The sequence below is a fragment of the Callithrix jacchus genome, chromosome 20 (assembly GCF_049354715.1).
Source record: "Callithrix jacchus isolate 240 chromosome 20, calJac240_pri, whole genome shotgun sequence".
NCBI lineage: Eukaryota > Metazoa > Chordata > Mammalia > Primates > Cebidae > Callithrix > Callithrix jacchus.
This window is the reverse complement of record NC_133521.1, coordinates 44,333,463-44,340,888: the sequence shown is the minus strand read 5'-3', so window position 1 is coordinate 44,340,888 and position 7,426 is coordinate 44,333,463. Positions and strand designations below refer to the sequence as shown.

The following is a 7,426-nucleotide window of genomic DNA, read 5'->3' as shown; positions in this document are numbered from 1 at the left end:
AAAGAAAAAGCTGAGTGTTTGTGTGAGCATTTTGGAGACTGAGCTCAACAAGGCAGGTGTGTTGTGCCGGTTCCTTCAAGACCGCAGGAGCAAAAGAAGCAGTGAGAGCGCGGATTAAATGGTGCCAAGTATTTGAAGCTCCGTAAGCCCCAGCTGCAGAAACCCAGAGGTCAGAGTGCTTAAGGGTGCATAAAATGTGGATTTTTCCATAATTATTTAAATATGTGTTAATGAGTGCTCAGAACACAGTCAGAGTATGTCCATTAAAGGATTAAAAATAAAGGGAAGTGGAAAAGGAATAGCTCGAACAGGAGAAAAAGCCCTCGTTTGAAGGTCAAAATTCTCTCAAATTTCTTGTTGGCTCTAGTTCTGCCACTCAGGGCAAGTCACCCATCCTCACTGGGTCTTCACTTTCTCATCTGAAATTGAACCATGGGTGGGATAGATTGATCAATGCCCTCAGCATAAAACCCCTTGTCCATGAAAACCTGCTCATCTTCTGTTTGAATTGAATGAGGAAACAAGAATTTTCCAAGGCAAGGGAGCTTGCAAAAGGACTGTGAAGTGTCTTACGCTTTCTCAAATCTCTAAGCAGAGGAAGGACACTGTTTTGTAACCAGCAGACTCCAAGATACAAATGAACCACTGAGAAAACCCAGAAGAATCTGATGTGGGGGGAGATTTCAAATCTGACCTGCGCCATTAACCCCTGTGGTCCTCTCATCCACACTGCCCAGAAGCCCATCAAACTGTCAGCCCAGCCTGGAGTCCCTGGTTAAGGAGCGAGGCATTTACACCATTTGCTAGGAGTGCAGGAAATATAGGAATGACGTTTCCATCATTTTTCTTCCCCAAGCAAGAAAAGGGCAGCAGCAGCGAGAAAGCAAGCAAGCAACCCAGTCTGAGGCTTGGCTGCCTCCCATGCCTTTGACACCTAGGCTTTCATTGGAACGGCTACTTCCAAAATAAAGAAAGTAGTGATTTCAGGGTATACTTGGCCTCCGTTTTTGAGGATGTTTTGGGCCTTTCATCTCCTCTGAAGGCGAGTCACCTAATTATGCCCCTTTCATCCTTGTGTTGCTCAGGGAGAGCACGCCAGTCTGCTCTACGGCCATTGATTACGACTGAGGGCTTTCCACGTTCCAGCTGCTGCCGAGAGCTGGGTATTTGTGAATACCTGAATAAACTCCTTTAATCCAAAAACAAACTCCTCCTGAAAGAAATGGCCTGAAAAGGTCTTTCATAGAGTGTTTTCCAACTTGCCGGTTCATGGTTTCTTTGGATTTCACTGTGCTTCCTGAACTAATGGTCTCTGAATGCATTCCCAACTGTGGCTTCTGGTCTACCGAGGTCCCCAGCATTAAAAGAGAAGAAGGAAAAAAGTAACACAGCAGATGCTTATAGGAGCTGCCAGGACTGGATGGGTTGAAACTGAAAGGAAATACATGTGGGTGAGTGTTATGTTGTTTCTACAATTTTTATAAGAAATGCTTCTCCGGGTAATGCTTTGAAAACAAAGTTACAATCACGCAGGACAACAGGTGGGGCGTGGCTTCTGCTAGATTGAGAGCAGATTGTTTGAATTAGCACTGGGAGTCCGTAATGACGCTATTCTAATCGATACGTTTGCTTTAAGATTTACCACTTTCATTGGAAAAAAAAATTCCATGTTATTGAGATTCCACTGGGAGCACTAAAAGAGAACAGAATTGACTGGAGAGCTTCCCAGAGGGCAGGTCTGTTCAGATTGGAGCCCTGGAGTTGGAGTTGTCAGCTTCTAGGGTGAGAAATGGCACATTCTCTTACCGGCCTTGTAAACCGTCCGCAGCTCAGTATTCTCCTGCTTTGCCTCCGTATCCTGGTGTGGGTCTGAGTCTCTATTCCGTTCTATTGACATGTGTCTACCCTTTCACCATCATCAGTCTACTTGATTACTGTAGCTACGTAGCTACGCTTGACGTAGGGGAGACTGATTCTTCTCACTTTATTCTTCTTTTTTCAAAATTATTTGAACCCTCCTACTTTCTTTCCATTTTCAAATAAATTTTAGAATAACCCTATCAGTCAAAAAAATTCTGCTGTTATTTTGATAGAAATTGCATTGAACTTGTATATCAGTTTGAAGAGAACTGAGATCTTTACTATGCTGAGCCTTTCAATCCAGGAATGCAGTATATCACTCCATGCATTAAGATCTTTGATTTCCTTCATCAACATTGCATATTTTTCAGCATACAAGTTTCATGTTTCGTTACATTTATACATATTTCAAGCAATTGTAAATGGTGTTGTATTTTTAATTTTGGTGTTTATCATTCTGGCTAGAATCTATAGCACTCCATTGAATAAGAGTGGGGAGAGCGGGCCGGGTGCGGTGGCTCAAGCCTGTAATCCCAGCACTTTGGGAGGCCGAGGCGGGTGGATCGCGAGGTCAAGAGATCAAGACCATCCTGGTCAACATGGTGAAACCCCGTCTCTACTAAAAATACAAAAAATTAGCTGGGCATGGTGGCGTGTGCCTGTAATCCCAGCTATTCAGGAGGCTGAGGCAGGAGTATTGCCTGAACCCAGGAGGTGGAGGTTGTGGTGAGCCGAGATCGCGCCACTGCACTCCAGCCTGGGTAGCAAGAGCGAAACTCCATCTCAAAAAAAAAAAAAAAAAAAGAGTGGGGAGAGTGGATCCTTGCTGCCTGTGAAATTTTAGGGTGAAAACATTTGGTCTTCCACGACTAACTATAGTATCATCTGTAGCTTTTTGTAGATGCACTTTGTCAAGTCAGGAAGTTTCTCTCCTCTTTCTATTTTTCTGAGTTTTTTTTTTTTAAAGAACAAATTATTTTTTTTTCTACAAATTATTTTATTAGAACGTCAAACTCAAAAGGAACTACCAGGAACATGCCTGAAAATGCTATATACGATTTATGCTTGACGTGACACCTGCTGTCATTGCATCCAGAATATGAACAAAAGAAAAGGAAGTGGAGGTGGGCAGGGACAGCACCAGCCCTGGCTAGCCAGACCTCAGGCCCACAAACCTGGTCCCCACAAACAGGATCCCTACAATGTACACATTCCTAATTCACACTCAACTCTCCTTTTAGCCAGGAGTAGATGCCTCAGGACTCAATCTGAATCACTGTCCGTCTCAGCTTCTTTCACATCCACACTGAATTTGTATTCCTGGTCACATCCCATGTAAGCATCACTCATGAAATACAGAGTATAGTTGTGGGCACCAGTGGCTGGGGCCACAAAGTCCAACTTCACCTTGGCCTTCTGCTGCAGGGTCAGCCTCTTGATGGAGATGAGGCTATTGGACTTGGCATCTCCAATCACCACCCACCAGCCTTCTTCACGTTTCTGTGGGAAGAGAGGCGCAATGACAGGGCCTGTGACTTCCTCCTCTCGCTCCAGCTGCACCAGCACCACCACCGGCCCGCCACTGCGGATGCTGTCCTTATCCACCACCTCATAAGACAGTTCAATATTAGGGTAGCGGTTACAAAAGCGGGCCACATCTGCAATCTGGCTGTCAGTCAGCTGAAGCAATGCATTCCGTTCTTCATCCTCCATCTCCATGATGTCGAAAACACTCTCTATTCCCTTGTCGGTGCAATGTTTGATATGCTCAGAGGTGAAGTGTGGCAGCTGCTTCATGTATGAGTCCTTGGACCACATGGCTTGGGTGACCATCTGGGCCAGTTCCATAGCTGCCAGAGCAGGGCTGAGCCACCCATTGCTGGAGAGGACATCCACGCAAGCCTGAATGAGCCGGATTGCCTTACTAAGGATTCCCTCCGTATCTGACTGCAGCTCAGCACTCAGCTGCATGCGGGATAGGTGAGCCTGCAGGAGCAGGTTGGTCTTGACATGGGGATCATTGAACTTAGGGTTATTCAGCTTGTGGGGGACCTTCTGAGCCAACTGCCTCAGGAGGTTGTCTTCATGGTGCCGGATGGGAATGTTCTCATACTCTGCCGCGTTGGAGATGATCTCAATGAGCCCTCGCACCTTGGTCTTGGCATTGAGGGACATGCTGAAGAGCTCAATGGTGGTGTAGTTGATGTAATAGTAGGCAGCAATCATGCCCAGGTTCAGAGGCGCCACATCCATCTCGTCCTCGATGCTGATGCATTTGGACTGCTCCAGGTCACTCAGGGTCTGCTCCACCAGCTCTGACAAGTGGTCGGACAAGTGACGATGGGAGATGCCTATGGAGGTGAAAGGTCAGTGGGATCAATTCAAGGGGTGTTGAATTTCATCAATGCTTTTTTGCATTGATTAATGTGCATATGGGATTTTTCTTCCTTAACTTGTCAATCAGGTGGATTATGTTGATTGATTTTTTTCAGTATTAAAATATGCCTGTATCCTTGGAATTAACCCTACTTGGTTATGGTATATAATTCTTCTTATATGCTACTCAATTCTGTTTGCTGATATATATTCAATAAGTTTTGCATCTGTATTCACGGGGAATATTAGACTACAGTTTTATTGCCTTTGGTTTTGATATTATGGTGATACTGGCTTAACAGAATGAACTGGAAAATGTTTCCATCTCATTTGTTTCTCAGAAGAAACTGTATAAAATTGGTGTTAATTCTTGTTTAAATATTTGGTTGAATTCTCCAGTAAAGCCATATGAACAAGGAGATTTCTGGTAATTTAAAAATTGTTAATTTAATTTTTAAAATACTTACAGGACTAGTCAAATTATCTATTTCATACTGCGTGTGTTGTGATTGCGTTTTACAAAATTAGGGGGATGTCCTTCATTTCTTGTTATATCAGAGTTTTTTTAAAATTAAGAATGAATGTTGGGTTTGGTCAGATGCTTTTTCTGCCACTGTTAGATTATCATAATTTTCTTTTTTCTTTTTTTTTTTTGAGTCAGAGTGTCACTCTGCCACCTAGGCTGGAGTACAGTGGCACGATCTCGGTTCACTGCAACCTCCACCTCCCAGGCTCAAGAGATCCTCCTGCATCAGCCTCCTGAGTAGCTGGGATTATAGGCATGTGCCAACATGCCTGGCTAAGTTTTGTGTTTTTAGTAGAGATAGGGTTTTGCCATGTTGGCTAGGCTGGTCTCAAACTCCTGACCTCAAGTGATCTGCCTGCCTCGGCCTCCCAAAGTGCTGGGATTCAGGCGTGAGCAACCGCGCCCAGCCATGATTTTCTCATTCAGTTTGTTACCACGATGAGTTACATTGATTGATTTTCAAATCAACTAATCTTGCATTCTGGGGACTCATTCATGATGTAGTATCCTCTTTATATATTGTTGGGTTTGATTTCCTAAAATTGTATTTAGAATTGTTGCTTCTGTGTTCATGAAGAATATCATTCTGTAGTTTTCTTATCTTGTCATTACTTTGTCTGACTTTGGTATATATAGGATAATGTTGGCTTCATTAAATGAATGGGAAAGTGCTCCTTCCTTTTCAGTTTTCTGGAAAAGTTTACGTAAAGTTGGAATCGTTAGTCTTCTTAAACACTTGGTGGAATTCATCAGTGAAGCCATATAGGCCTGGAGTGTTCTTTGTGAGAAGGTTTCTAACTACAAATACAGTTACTTCCCTAGACTGTTCAGGTTTACTATTTTCTCATGAGTTAGCTTTCATAGTTTGTGTCTTTCAAGCAATTTGTCCTCTTTCCCCAACTTGTCTGTAAGATCCGCAGTGATGCCAACAATCTCATCCCTAATGATTTGGTAATTTGTGCCTTTTCTCCCCTTTCCTGATCAACCTGGTTAGATGTTTATCCATTGTATTGATCTTCTCAAAGAAGCAACTTTTGGGTTTTTCTTTTCTCTTTTCTTTTTTTTTTTGAGACAGGATTTTGCTCTTGTCACCTAGGCTAGAGTGCAATGGTGCAATCTCAGCTCACTCCAATCTCTGCCTCCTGGGTTCAAGTAATTCTCCTGCCTTATCCTCCTAAGTAGCTGGAATTATAGGCATCCGCCACCACACCTGGCTAATTTTTTGTATTTTTAGTAGAGACAGGGTTTCACCATGTTGGCCAAGCTGGTCTCGAACTGTTAACCTCAAGTGATCCACCTGCCTCGGCCTCCCAAAGTCCTGGGATTACATGTGTGATCCTCTGCACCTGGCGCATTGGTTTTCTCTAGTGTGTTCTTGATCAGAATCTCCCTACAAAAGAAGGACAGTTGCTCCTCCTCTACTCTTACCTAAGAAATTCCCTAAGAGAATTAGCTCACTTGAACCTTGTCCAAGGCTAACCTTCAAAATAAATCCACCTACTAACTCTCGATCTTCTCAAAACTCTCAGTCCGGTACCACAGAGTTTCATGTCACAGATACTTTTTTTTGAAGGTGAGCATTCTGATGACATACTGCAGAGAAATCACATGTGTAGCTTTTGAAATATTCCGCCCCTTCAGTGACAGGGATGTGGTAAGATGGGATGCTCATTTAGTGACAGGGATATTCATGACCCGGCTCTTCTTTTTGCTAACATGTCAGCTGGAACAAGTGACTAACCATCTGTAAGCCTCAGCTTTCTTCTCTCCCAACTGGGAATAATAATAGCGTTGTTGAAGAACCCATGGCGATGCTGAGTGCCAGCGCTCAGCACAGAACCTGGACATGGGAAGCGTTCCACGAGCAGCAGCTATTAAAATATGACAGCAAGGTTATGGTCTGGGACTCCGCTCCCTTTACTACTGGAAAGGAAGGATTTATGGTCTTCCTTTTCTTCTGTTGATGTTGGAGCCAACATTTATTGGTTGTAAATGTTAAAAATATAAACGTGTGGTGGAAATCCACAGACTGTGCATTTCACCCCATTATGGATGAGTCTACAGTCACACCTGGTCAAGCACCAAGGTTTATATTTCCAGCACCCAAAATACACTTCAGTTATAACAAGTATTTCTTCAGGAAGTTTGCCAACTCTGCGGCCATGTCTCAAAGAATATGGATCGCGGGGATTTGCCCAAACGGGCCGTCCCGGGTGTGCAGCTTTATTCACAGAGCCTGCGAGGACCAGCCCCGGGGGCGAGGGTCCAGCCGGCCCAGTTGTGGTGAGGTAACCCCTGAGGCCATGCCAGCTGGCCTGCTCCACTCAAGAGCATCTCACGGCCCCTCAGGGAAGCAGCTGGACATGAAGCCCTGCAGGAGACAGGGAGAGTGGGAAGTGCGAGAAGCCACGGGAAGGGACGGGCTGATAAGCGTGGTGTGGGGTAGGCTGAGCTGGGGTGAACCTGAAACCCATACCACCTTCTGTGACCTTCCTGCCCCCCCACCCCCACCCCACTGTGCAGGGCGGAGCTCTGCAGCTGCATCCTGAGTGGGGCATGGCAGACAGGCTGCTGTGTGACCTCCCAGGTGGGCTAGGAGAAGCCGGGCCACCTCTGCCCAGGTCTCTTGGAACACTCACTCTGGGAGCCTCTCACTGCCTCAAT

General features: G+C 44.8%; 1 pseudogene across 1 annotated transcript; it reads right to left on the bottom strand.

Annotated features, from left to right (window-relative positions):
* Positions 1-2,836: 2,836 nt before the first annotated feature.
* LOC100408502 (U5 small nuclear ribonucleoprotein 200 kDa helicase pseudogene) lies at positions 2,837-4,212 on the bottom strand (annotated as a pseudogene). The gene has a single exon (XR_013530067.1). The product of XR_013530067.1 is annotated as a U5 small nuclear ribonucleoprotein 200 kDa helicase pseudogene (transcript).
* Positions 4,213-7,426: the final 3,214 nt, after the last annotated feature.